General features: G+C 37.3%; 1 long non-coding RNA gene across 1 annotated transcript in view; it reads left to right on the plus strand.

Moving 5' to 3' along the window:
* Positions 1-584: 584 nt before the first annotated feature.
* Positions 585-13,149, plus strand: part of LOC132117395 (uncharacterized) — a 41,912-nt gene continuing 29,347 nt past the window's right edge. The window contains exons 1-2 of the long non-coding RNA XR_009425750.1: positions 585-1,097; positions 3,171-3,312. This is a non-coding gene — a long non-coding RNA (uncharacterized LOC132117395). The remainder of the gene's footprint in view (positions 1,098-3,170; positions 3,313-13,149) is intronic.

Raw genomic sequence — 13,149 nt, forward strand, 5'->3', positions numbered from 1 at the left:
CACCGGACACAGCTCATTTCTGGACCCTTGGCACAAGCGTACAGGTAAGCTTGCTTAATGTTCGATATTAATAAATTGTACCAAATCAAATACTAGGCTGATTTTTAACTTGATGGTTAGTGTAGTAACCGACGCAGTGCTGCAGTCACTGAAATAGATTTTTGGCATAGTCCACATACCGGTACTTCATAATAGAAACATCTTGCGGCACGAATGTACCAATACAAATAAATATAAAATCTCCAGTTATTTAGCTGAGCGTCAATTGTACGTTAATACAATAAGTTTAATTTAATAAGAGGCGATCTAGAGTTGAAATGTTTTATTTTTTATTATTTTTATCAAGTGATCAACGTGTTTGTTGTCGCTGCGATCAGTGGCCCGGATGCTGTGTACAGTCTGCACTGTATCAGGTCTGCACTCGGACACGCGCTTCAATCCGTTGTGGAGACGGTCTATTCGTTCCGGTGAAATTACTAAACATAAATATACACAAACGTATCCCTGTCTGATATACAACAACTGATAAACATAAGTTTTGATTAAAAAAACATAAAAAAAAAACATACGAGTGTGGGTTAAAACCCAAACCCGGACCTCTGACACGCTAGGCAAAAGTTACCACTGAAACATTTGAGCTGACAAACAGATATATTGTAGCTTGATATTCACTATAGGAAGAAAGTGCAGCATAAAAAAATAGCATATTTTAGCATTAAAATCCCTTTAACATTTATGGTGATCTGAGGGGGCGGGGGAGTCCAGTTAATGAGGCGTAATTCATTAGCTTTAATGAGAATTGTATATTTTATTGGCCTACATTAAAGTTTATTTCGTTTTTTATATTTTACATTTATTTCTTGAATGCTACTATTACATTAACTGTAGCTGAAAAAAATAAACCACTGTATATTTAATTTGTATATTATGTTGTTTATATGAAACTTTCTTTGTTTTTATATTTTTAATAACAGATTGGTTACCTGAGTACATATGTATAAAGTACAGTTTCACTGTATGATTGTGAATTTTAATTGCTGTTTTTAACAGAGATTTTTGACTTTTCTGTTCTTTTACAGAACACTATTGCACACAAAGTAAGCAAAACAACATTTTTTATTTCATTTTATTTTATTTCTGCAAACAACTTGCACCACTTGCAATAGCTGTCCAAGGAGGTGAAGGACCTGCGGGAGGAGTTTAGGCAATTCCGCCAGTCCTGCAGGTGTGGACAATTGGAGTCTGTGGTACAGCCACTGTCGGAGCCCTTGGAGCTGCCCTTCCACACCATGGAGGCCCTGGACCATGCAGAAGAGACACTGTTAAATGGCACAAACCGACAGGCAATGGTAGTTTTAGTTACATCATTATTCTGTCAGAGAACTTCACTGATATGCACAACTTCCTTAAACTGCCTGACCTTTATGACAGTAGACTCATGGGTTAATTTCACATTTCACATTTCAATATCTCCTTAAAACTGCTGTTTTTTCAGTATGCCTTTATCAATCCAAGTTACATTCAGACTGAAAAAAATAATAATTCTGCACAGACCAAATTGGCTGAAAATTATGTTCGATCTTGAAGCACTGTATAGAGGGGTGTTTCACCAAAGCGGAATCAAGAAATCCAAGACCTTGAGCTGTTTTTACTCGGGAGATACATAAGGTCACTGTAGCTAGCTTTGCACTGTTGAATGCCAACACCATTCATTTCCTATGGCTGTGCTACATGACTATAAGAAAGGGAGTCATAAGCAGATTGTGCATTAGCCTACATCTGAGATATTATGAGCTGTTGACTGTAATGGCAATACATATTTGCCAATAATCCAAAAATAAACCTCAGCATTCAGTGACTTGTAACAGTGATCTATAATTGTTAAAGGATTAGTTCACCTCAAAATGAGAAACAGTTGAAATGTTGCCGTAAAGATAAGAGCAACACACCGCTAATCCAAATGTAGACTTGTCTATTGGTGGCCCTCCCTCTGGCTCTGACCTAACAGCAGTAGCACAGCGTCTATGGCGTTATTTTCCTTTCAAATGTAGAGAGCGCATTATTGTAATGCGCGAGTGCGAATCTCTCTGCTCACGCGTGGAATTTAAAGTGCCAAGCGCGAACATCTCTGCTTGCGCACTGGAACTGGGCGCGCGCTCTCAGATACACGCTGCTCTTGTAAGAATTGTCTCTGGGCTCGCTCAGAGTATATGCCTGCACTTAAAACGTGTTCAGTGCAATGTACTTTCGCGCTACAATAATGCGCTCTTGACATTTGACAGGAAAAGAAAGTGATACGCGTCAGGCACGCGACGCAGCTGAAACACCACGCCTGCACGTGTTAATCATGTTAATATTTTCATCCCAAAGGTATAAATAATACCATACAAACTACCACCCTGCGATAGGTCAGCATTATGGTTAGGTAGCCAACGTGCATTTTCTGACAGGAATTGGAGCATGTGTTGCCTACCTTACCATATTGGTTTTTATTATTATTATTTAGAAAATTTGGGAACTAGACCACAGCAAAATCTTACAGTCCAAGTGACGTTAGCAATATAATGTCTAATGTGTAACGTTATATATAGGCTAACAGTAACGTTAACTTACCTTTGGTTGGTAGCCAGAGAGGTGTGTCAATCGTGAAGCAGCCCTAATGTCAGCTGTCGACATCGCAGGGTTGCCAGATGCCAGCAAGGTTTTCCAGCCCAAAACCTCGTCAAAAACTGAATGCAACGGTTTTTGTCCATGCTTATTTTGTCAAAACATCTTTTGTCTATGGTAACTCTAATCTACATTAACTATTTAATTAGTATCCAGTTATTTTTATTACATTTGTGGAGTTAACAACTACTTCTGAACTAATAAAATAATAAACATAAAATTTTTAGAGTCACTTGGCCTCATACATTTTCCTTATGAAAGAGGTCACTGCAAGCTAATCCTTTTTGCCTCCTTTAAATCGAATACATCCATGAACAGGCAGTTTTGAAAAGTGCTTTGAATATAGGGGAGATATGATCTAGCCTAAAACACGAGGACTTATTGCCTTATCCGATCATTGAAAAATCATAGGCCTAGGCTACTAAATTTGTTCCAAGTGTTCAAATATATGTTCTGTTTAACTTAAATGCTATTTTGCATTGTGATTTTATCTTCTGTTTTAGATGCTCTTACTCAGCAGATGGGGACAGCTACCATCACCCAATTTTCTTTTGCACAAGCTGTGCAAAAGTGGCTCCGCTATGCGCCAGACCGGGCAGGAGGGACTGGACGACAACTTATGCAGGCATCAGATGACAATGAAGTGTAAATAAAGAGCAGAGAGGCTAATAAACATGAATTTGATTTTAAATAGTGTGGTGTGTTCTGTGTTTTATACAAGATTTCAAATGTTCCATTACTTTTTAACATCCTGGCTGTAGATAAAGCAGGCTATTTAATTTATGGCATTACATTTAAAATTAACATTTAAAAACGATTGAAATTCCATTGAAATCACGTTGATCCTTAGTTCAGTTGAAATTTCAACATTGTTTCAATATTCCTGATAATTGAAATACCATTGAAATTCCGTTGATCTATGGACAGAATTTCAACATTGTTTCAATATTAAATCAGGGTGCAAAATGATGTTGAATCAACATCAGAGTTAGATGTTGATTCAATTACTTAATGTTGACAACGGAATGTTGATTCAGCATAGTTTCAATGACTGTTTGCTATCTGGGTACGTACGTCACGTTAAGTCGATAAAAGACTTCCGCATAGGATACACCTGTGTATCCTCGCTCATCGCTCCTCATGAAGCCTCCTCCCTCCTCGATCCTTGCGTCCTTGTGGTGCAATTAGAGAATTGAGATGTCCTTCAAGATGGCTGTGCTCGATCGGTTTCCGGGTCATAGGATGGAGGACGGAGGAGCGAGGAGACGAGGAGGGATATTGAGAAGCACCCATACTGGCTGCGGGAATCAGTGGGCGTGGCTCATTATACTATTAGCAAAACGCCGTGAATGAGGCGCGCTCTGTGCAACCAAAACGGCGTTTTTTACGCCGTCCTATGGCAACATTAACAGCGTAAAAAACGGCGTTTTTCATGGACACCAAAACGACGTCAAATACGGCGTCATTGACACATTTTCGCACGTTTTTTACGGCGTATTTCGCGGCGCAAAAACGGTTTAAAACGCGATTCATCTATAGTGTAATTCTGACCCTTTTGGCTTGCCATATCCAAACAGGCGAAAGAAACGTGCGCTCTCGTAGTGTTTTCAAAATGGCACGTCGGAAGCGTGTGCTCACTTCATAGGGCAGGAGTCTGTAATGCTTTGTCCGCTATATATGGGCTATTACGGTAGCCTGAGGCATGGCTGCCGCATACATATATATATATATATATATATATTTTCCACTCAGTCATAATGAGGGATGTTATGTTGTTTAAACGACACATTTTAATTGTATGTTGTTAAGCTTCATTAAAGAAATGTGTCTGATACACTCTCTATTATAGATCAGTGGTGTGGTACAGTTTAGCCTACATGATGTCAGTTGTTGATAATTTTAGCTGCTATCTAACTTTACCTGTGTAGCACCATGTAATGATATTATGTCATGGCCACGAGTTTCATGCGTAAACAAACCTGCGAGAGCATAACAACAAGGTATTGTCAGAGTTGGATTCATTAATCGTTTTATTTTGAATTAAGACATTATTATATTATTATATAATTTTTTTAAATTATTAAATTATTATAATGACCATAGGCCTTGTCTACCGGCTGTATGCGATCGTCAGCATTCAAATTAAGTTTATCATGAATAAATGTTATATAAAGTGCATAATATAAAATAGACTTAAAGTAAAATATTTGATCATTGTCTTGTGAGTCCATTAACTAACTGATCGTCTTTCCCCCGTATTATTTCTATATTATTATTATTACACTATTATTATTGGTTATATTTTTATATATATTTTTTTTCACCTTCATTTCGATCTCCTTAACGTTCTGAATACTTTTGTAAATAGCCTACTGTAAATGCACGACACACCAATCATGCTTTGATTATGCTGACTGGTTTTTTTGCTGGAATTGATTATGCTGACTGGATTTTTTGCTGGAATGCAGTCAAAGTCATACGGGTATTCTATAGTCTTTGGTTTAAATGTAACATATATTTCATCTCATTTCATCTAAATAACAAGACTGTCCTCCTAAAAACGACCTCATATGTTTTTGTGCAAGCATCAAGCGCCCTCTAGCGGCCTTATGACAGTCTCGTTTGTCGGGTATGTCGTCACCAAATAACCTTTGAATCGGGTTTGTAAAAACATTATTTGGCATCTTATGATCTTACATTCTCTGCAAACAAATTGAAAATTTGTATTTATTTATTTATTTTCAATATTAACCCATTTTGTTTTAAAGAGGTTTTTCTGTTACATATTCCTGTCTGTACCTATCAGTTACTTTATCAATCAGTACTTTTTAAAAGTTGTTTATCCACTATAATATAATTTTTATAATAACTACTTTTTTTGTTTTTATTTCTTCATAGTGACACAAAAACTAGAGAGAGAGAATGGTGTTATGGGCATTATGTTTGTCTGAAAAGTTTGGCATATAAATAAACACTAATATGGAAATTACTACAAATGTGTGTAATTTTTATGCCTGTGTTTTTTAAATTTGATTTATTTTTCTTTTTTTTATTATTATTTTACTATTTATTCCTATAGTTCAACTGGTAGGGCTAAGAATGGCAAGATCGGACATACATCTCCAATAAACACAGAAGTGATTAAATGTATACATTCAATACACTAAAAATATTTTTTAATACATATTATGCAAAAATGTTGAGCTTAAATATTGTACATTAATTATTAATAGTGTAAAGAATGTGTACAATGGGAAATATTAGGCCCTTGTTTGAAAATAAATAACTGTTATCAAAAAATCTATTGCTGAATCAGGTTTACCCCACAATGCAAATCTGTCGTTTTAGTTTTATATTTAGTGGGGGGAAATAAACTGGGGTGCGTTCTCCGATAACGTTGTCTCTTAGAGCGCTACGAATACTCAAAAGGTACACCTTAACTACAGGTATACCTTTGCTACGTGTGTTCTCCGAACTATACCTTAGGACAGGGCTATTCAATTACAAATTCAATTGGGCCAGATTTTCAAACCAAGAAGGTTAGCTGGGCCAGTTATTTCAGCGGCGAAATAAACTCGTAATGACACATTTCAAAACCAACACAAACAAATGTATTGAATACATGTAAGGTTTATTCATTGTTTCTCTTTTAACTTTGGTCAGTTTGCATATCAAAAGGTGCATACAAATACAATAAAAGAGCTAACTGAACAGAATCTGAGGTAGCCCCTAATTTTTCCACTTACAAAAAAAAAAAAAAAAACTGACCTAAGCATCTCTTGCCTTGGCCTACCTAGGCTACATATCTGACCTATCTGATCACAAAGTGCAAAAAAATAAAATAAAAAATACTGCACAGTAGTAGATAAGCAATAACATTAAGTTTCCTTTTGAAACAAAATACTCATCTTGCTCACATTTGACCCAGGAACATCTCAAAGTGCATAAAAGTGCATAAAAAGTGCATAAAAAGTGCACAGTATTCACAACTAGGCTATAACTAACACATGAATACAAGGTGGACTACTGCACATATTGCACATACTGAGGGAACATATTTTAAATCACCACATTTGTGATTAGGCATGCATTTGTTACACATCCAACATTATATTAATGTAGGCTACAATTACCCAGCTAATTTAGTGGGAGAAGTGACATTTTTTGTTTTGAACGAGAGCAGTGACTTTAGGCTCGTAAGTTGTCAATGCAATCCGAAGGCATTGGTGGAGAGTACGATCAGTCAGGGAGCAACGAGAGTTGCTTTTTATGGAGTTCATGTGTGAAAAACTTGACTCACATGTGTAAGTTGATCCAAACATACTGAGCATGACGATCGCTACTTTCTTAACGTTAGGGAACTGATGTACGTTGACATTAGTCCAAAACACTGTAGGCCCGTTAGTGCAAAGCTCCTGTGCCATGGTTACAGATGACCGCATGTCAACAAGTCCATCCAATCGAGCAGCAAAGTTCATTTTCAACCTCGCAATGAATTCTGTCATCACATCCGTGACTTGTGCGGGGGATGAGATGCATTTGCGGAGTGTCGGAAAATGCAGCATTCGGCCTGTGCTCAAATCTGTTGCGAAAAGGTCCAGTTTAACTGGGAATGCGCGCATCTGTTCCACAAGGTCGATTACAGTTTTGTCTCTGCCTTGTAGTGCCAAATTGAGATCATTCAGGTGTTTGAATATGTCGCTCAGAAAGCAGGCATCTGCCATGAAGTTGTCGTCCAGTATGCGACTCAAGTGCGTTTCTGCCTTTTTTTGCTTGCTGCATATCCAGACCATTGTCTTTAAAAAAAGCAGAAATTTTCCCAAAGACTATATCGCCCGTTGTGTGTCCTTCTAAAGGCAGTAGGCAGAGCAGCTCCTCTCTGAAGCATTTGCTGTCAAAAAATATATCCACAACTGAGCAGTATCAGTTTTGTCTATGGACTCATCTACTGCTATAGACATAGTATCAGCTTTCACCAGGTCTCCTAACAGTGTTTCATACACATCTGCAGCAAGAATTTCAACCCTACGAATGTTGGAAGTATCTGACAGGGGTACGTTTTTTATAGCAGATACCACGCTCGTTTTGATTTTATCGTCATTTATCACCTCATCCACGACAGCCAGCATACAGTCCTTCACGGTTTCAGAGTCTGTGAATGGCCTTTTCTTTTTTGCCAAAATCCAGGAAACACGAAGGGATGCTGCGGTAGCTCTCTCTTGGGCAGTAAATAACCGCACCATGGTAAAACTGCTCCGGTTGTAAGATGCAATCAAACTTTGCACTTTTGCTGCCCTCTCTTGAGATCCCTCGGGAAAATTGGTGCGGAAAGTCTGGTGTTTCTCAACGTGGTGCCTCCGCACATTGTAATCTTTAAATACTGCGACGCACTCGTTACAAATTAAACACATCGGTTTGGATGTGGCGGTAAAATAAACAAGTATTTGTCAGTCCAGGCAGGGTTAAACTGGCGGTTTTCATTGGCAATTTTACGTTTCAGTGTTGAGAAAGACATATTGATAGTAATCTAGGCTACTAATATTACCTGCACGCGCTCTGCATTGTTTGCTTTGTTGCTAGGCTACGTGGTCTGTACTACTGAATGAGTTTACATAGGGATGTGCGTTTTTGGCGGGACCACGGGCTGGGCCATTTGGAGGTTGCTTCCGGGCCGCATGTGGCCCGCGGGCCGCCAATTGAATAGCCCTGCCTTAGGATGTTGCTTAAGGTAAACCTTCTTAAGTTCGACCTTAGCAGTTGCTGTCCATGGTGGAGGTGCTGAATAGGTTGATATCGACGCCTCGATGATCGATTGTGCGCTCTTTCCTTCACAGTGGTATAGGTAAAGTATTGAGAAAACAATGTTCGTTATAAAGAAGCGTTTTAGAAATAGTACAAACTGCATTTATCGGGGCTTATTGAAATAAGTACATGCAGAAATAAATATGAGTATGTGTTTATAATTTAGCAAGTGTACAATCCCAAACCCTCACGGCCATAAGTGTGTTAATGTTCTCCACAACGTATGCTGATTATCCACCAGCCGTATCACATTATTGGCGTAAATCGCTCATTTGTGTAATTGGATGATTTCCTCAATAAAAGCGCAAACATGAGAGACATACCGACATTCACTATGTCGGGGGAAAAAGTCCGCAAAAAGAGATCGCCCAGCCACACTGAGGTCTTACTCAGCCCATATCCATCCCCAACAACCTCCAGAAAACTCCACCACGGCATAAAAACGAAGAGCCGCCAGCAGCTGAATTTCGGGGCTGAGGGGGTAGCTCCGTAGAGTTTGTCTTGACAAATCTGGGCCAACAAGATGCAAGAGCTACAGAATTTGCTCCCGTGGCAGGCGAATTTTTTTTACAATGGTCTCTTCTGACATGGTAGTCAGTGGACTAAAATGTTCTCTTATAAAGTAGTTGACATACACTAACTGGCTCCGCGGACGCCGCCGTCTTTGATTTAAAACAAGTACTCGCTGTCTCGCTGCCATAGCTATAAAGTTTGTGTAAACTCATCTTTCTTTATATAGACTCCTAAGCCTTTTCTGTCAAATGGTTCGCCAGCTGATGTGCCTTAGGATAGTAATTAAAAAAGCTAACAACCATTAGTGTATGGAAACTTTATTAATAAAAACACTTCCATAAACTGGGTGTTGGCTATAACAACTTAAGTATTTTATGTGTATAATTTTAAAGTAAAAATGTAATTTTAATACTAAATCAGATTTTATATTAAATGTTCATATAAAATTTTCTATGTGTAATTAAACTGCGATGTAACAAATGTTTTTGCGTAGTGGTGGCCACTAGCGGTTTGAACCGTCAGCAGCGATAAGGTATAGCTAAGAGCGCTCCAGACCAACCTTACGAACGCATGACTTACAGAAGGTATACTTAACTAAGAAGGTTTCGGAAACCACGTATTAACGATAAGGTACTTCTTAAGGTACAACTTAAGAACGACGTAGCGTTAAGGTAGTTTCGGAGAACGCACCCCTGAACCTTTCCATTCACCACAAGAACCTGGAAGAGACTGTCATGGATGACCATATATGGACATGTAAGTGTGACGCTTCTGCTCAACTGGGTTGCCATTGGCTTTGAAGTACACTTAGCACTTACAGGACTCTCTGTGATTGGACTTTCTTTTAACCCAAATAAAAAAAAAATCGTTTAATGTTGCAAAGTAATTTTTGCTGTTATTATGTCAGTAATACCTTCAGTTAACAATGATGTATTGCTATATTGTGGAAAACTATTCTCTATTCTCATCATTGGCAACAAACTGTTGAGACACATTTTTAGATTGTCTTAGCAAAAACATACCATTATGTAAGTTGGACGTCATACTTATCTTAGTATTAAGACATCAGAAAATCTACATAAGTGCCCATTTGGAAAAGGCTCAATTTATTTCATTAGATTAAGGGCAATTATACAGTGCTGACAGTAAACAAAGACAACAAATACATATTGTGACACTTATTGTACTATCATACAAGGCCAATGTGTCATTCAGTAAGACAATGTGTGACAGTGTGCAGTTTATGGTGCAAAAGTCATAAAATTCATGCAATGCAAAGAATCATAATATAAAAGACCTGATTCATAAATCTCTGTAAAGAATGTCTCATCTTTGTCCTGCTCAGGTGCTAGACATCAGTAATGTGCATGATCATCTTCATTATAATACAGAACAGGACTCATGTTGATCTTTCCTTGATTCATCTCCTTCAGTTGTGCATGAAGTCCATGCAGTCTCTTCTAATGCAGCTTTCTGCCAGCTCTTCATCTAACTGAATTTCATTAATATGACTAAATATTAATGTCTTACTTAAAACAACCATTGTGATTATATGTGTTGTTCACAAAATTAAATGGTGAATTTACCATTTACCAGAGAAAGAGAGAGAGAGATTCACAAAGAGCTGCTGGACACTGAATATTGTTATAGGAGCTGGAGATGTGTGTGATATGAAGAAACTGCAAAACAGAAAAGAAAAACACTGAATTACAATTACATTACAAAAAGGTATTAAAGCCATGGCATTGTGGTTAATGTGTTCTAACTATAAATACCACAGTAAAACAGTTATCATGGTAAATAACATGGTAAGTGTTGTGGTCACATTCGTTGCGATTGACACACATTCGTTCACTGCCATTCGCAACAGATTTGAAAAGAAAACGTCAAACTGCACTTACTTTGACATTAATTGCAGAGAATCAGAACAGTACATTAAAGAACAAAACATAAAATAAAATAGTTTACACACCTGGACAACGACGCTCGGTAAAATGTTGGGTCACGCCAGAGCCACATCTCTATACGGTTCTTCTTCTTCTTTGATTTTAATGCCGGGTTGCGAACCAACTTCCAAGGTGCATACCGCCGCCTACTGTGATGGAGTGTAAAAAGAATGAATTTATCCTATTATATAGCCACTATTCTTAATAAATCTCATGACTGCATGCATTGGTTTCCTTGAATTTAGCGCATCATTTAATAAGCTAGTTATATTAAATTCTTGGCATCCTACTGCTTGTAATTCTTCCTTAAGAATCCTCCTTTGTATTTTGTAAGTCTTGCATATCTCCATAACATGCTCTGTTTCCTCTACTGAACAGACATCACATAGATCTGTGTCATGTTTCCCTATAACGTGTGAAGTGTGATTTAGATTTGAATGTCCTGTTTGTAAATGTTTGAAAATAACTTGCTCTTTTCTACTTAAGTTGTGAAGTATTTTGCTTTTCTTTATGGTTTTTGGAACCTTGTAATAGTGTCGACCTGTATGACATGAGTCCCAAACTGTCTACCATTTTTCTAACGCACGCTTCTGAAATTAAATGTTTTCCTTCTGATCTACTGAGTGCAATCTTTATTTTTAATTGATTCTTTGGCAATCTTTTCTGCTTCCTCGTTACCTTGAATTCCCACGTGTGCTGGTACCCACATAAATTTAATTATTATTCTTATCTGTCGTAAACCGTATAACCTTATCATGATTTCAGTTAACATGTCCTATTTGTTTCCAATGATTGTAAGCTCAAAAGGACTGCCATTGAATCAGAACATATTATTACTTTATCCGCTCTAACTTCATACACCCACTCTAGTGCCATTAAAATAGCTATCCTCTCTGCTGTATATACTGATGCACCATCTGTTATCCTTCCAGCCTTCCTCACCTCAAACTCTGGAACATAGTATGCAGCCCCTGTCCTTCCAGTCTCTTTACTCTTTGACCCATCTGTATAAATTTGAAGAAACGTGTGTAGTATGATTTTTTTTAATATACTCATATACATATGTATTTAACCTAACTGAGTCATTCATTTCCCTTCTGTTTTCATGTAATTTTATGTCTATTTCCGGTTGATCTATTATCCAGGGTGGAATTGGGGATACTACCACTATTGGAGCAAATGATATTGACTCTAGCCCAGCTTCATTAACCCACTTCTTTATTTTCCATGCAAATCCTTTACCAGTTGCATTTAAAATTTCCCAGCAATCATTCATAACTTCCCTTACAGGATGACTATCTTTTTGTCCTAGCAGGTTTACCCAGTATGCCATTGCTAGTTTCTGTCTTCTTATGACATTTCTGATGTCTCTACTTGTAATGCTGCAATGGGTGTGGCTTTAACTGCTCCTAAAATTAGTCTTAATGCTATAGCTTGCATGACATCTAATTTATTTAACAACGTGGATGATGCCGACTCATAAACAATACATCCATAGTCTAGGGTTGATAGCATAAGCCCAACATAAATTCTCTTTAATGACTGTTTATCAACACCCCAATCTTGACCTGCTACTGCTCTCATTACATTTAAAATTTTTCCACATTTCTTTAATATAAAATCTACATGGTCCTTCCATGATAATTTGTCATCAAACCATACTCCTACTTAAATTTTGAAACTTTCTCTAAAGAAGACCCACATAATTTAAGTAGTTGATTCTCTTTCATTTTCATCCTTGTAAATATTTGGTAACATGTTTTAGATATTGAGAATTTAAATCCCCATTCTAACGACCATTTTTCAACTACTTCTATAGCTTCTTGAATTTTATTCATATTAAAAGACATATTCCTTCCTCTTTTCCACATTATACCATCATCTGCGTATAACCCAGTGCTGATTCCCGGAGCCAATTTTCCAAATATATCATTATATTAAATAATATAGGAATAATCACACTTCCCTAAGGAGTTCCGTTTTCCACACTTAGAATTTGAGATACTTCACCACCCACTTTAACTTGAATTTTTCTGTCAAATAAAAAACTTAAAACCCAATTATACATTATTCCTTCTATTCCTATGCTCTTCATTTTAATAAGTAATCGCTCCTTCCACAACATATCATATGCTTTTTCAATATCAAAGTAAACTGCCACTAATCCCTCTTTAACCGCTATAGCTTTCTTTACATCTGTTTCCAGTTTTACTAATGCATA

Source organism: Carassius carassius, chromosome 36 (genome assembly GCF_963082965.1).
Source record: "Carassius carassius chromosome 36, fCarCar2.1, whole genome shotgun sequence".
NCBI classification, from domain to species: domain Eukaryota; kingdom Metazoa; phylum Chordata; class Actinopteri; order Cypriniformes; family Cyprinidae; genus Carassius; species Carassius carassius.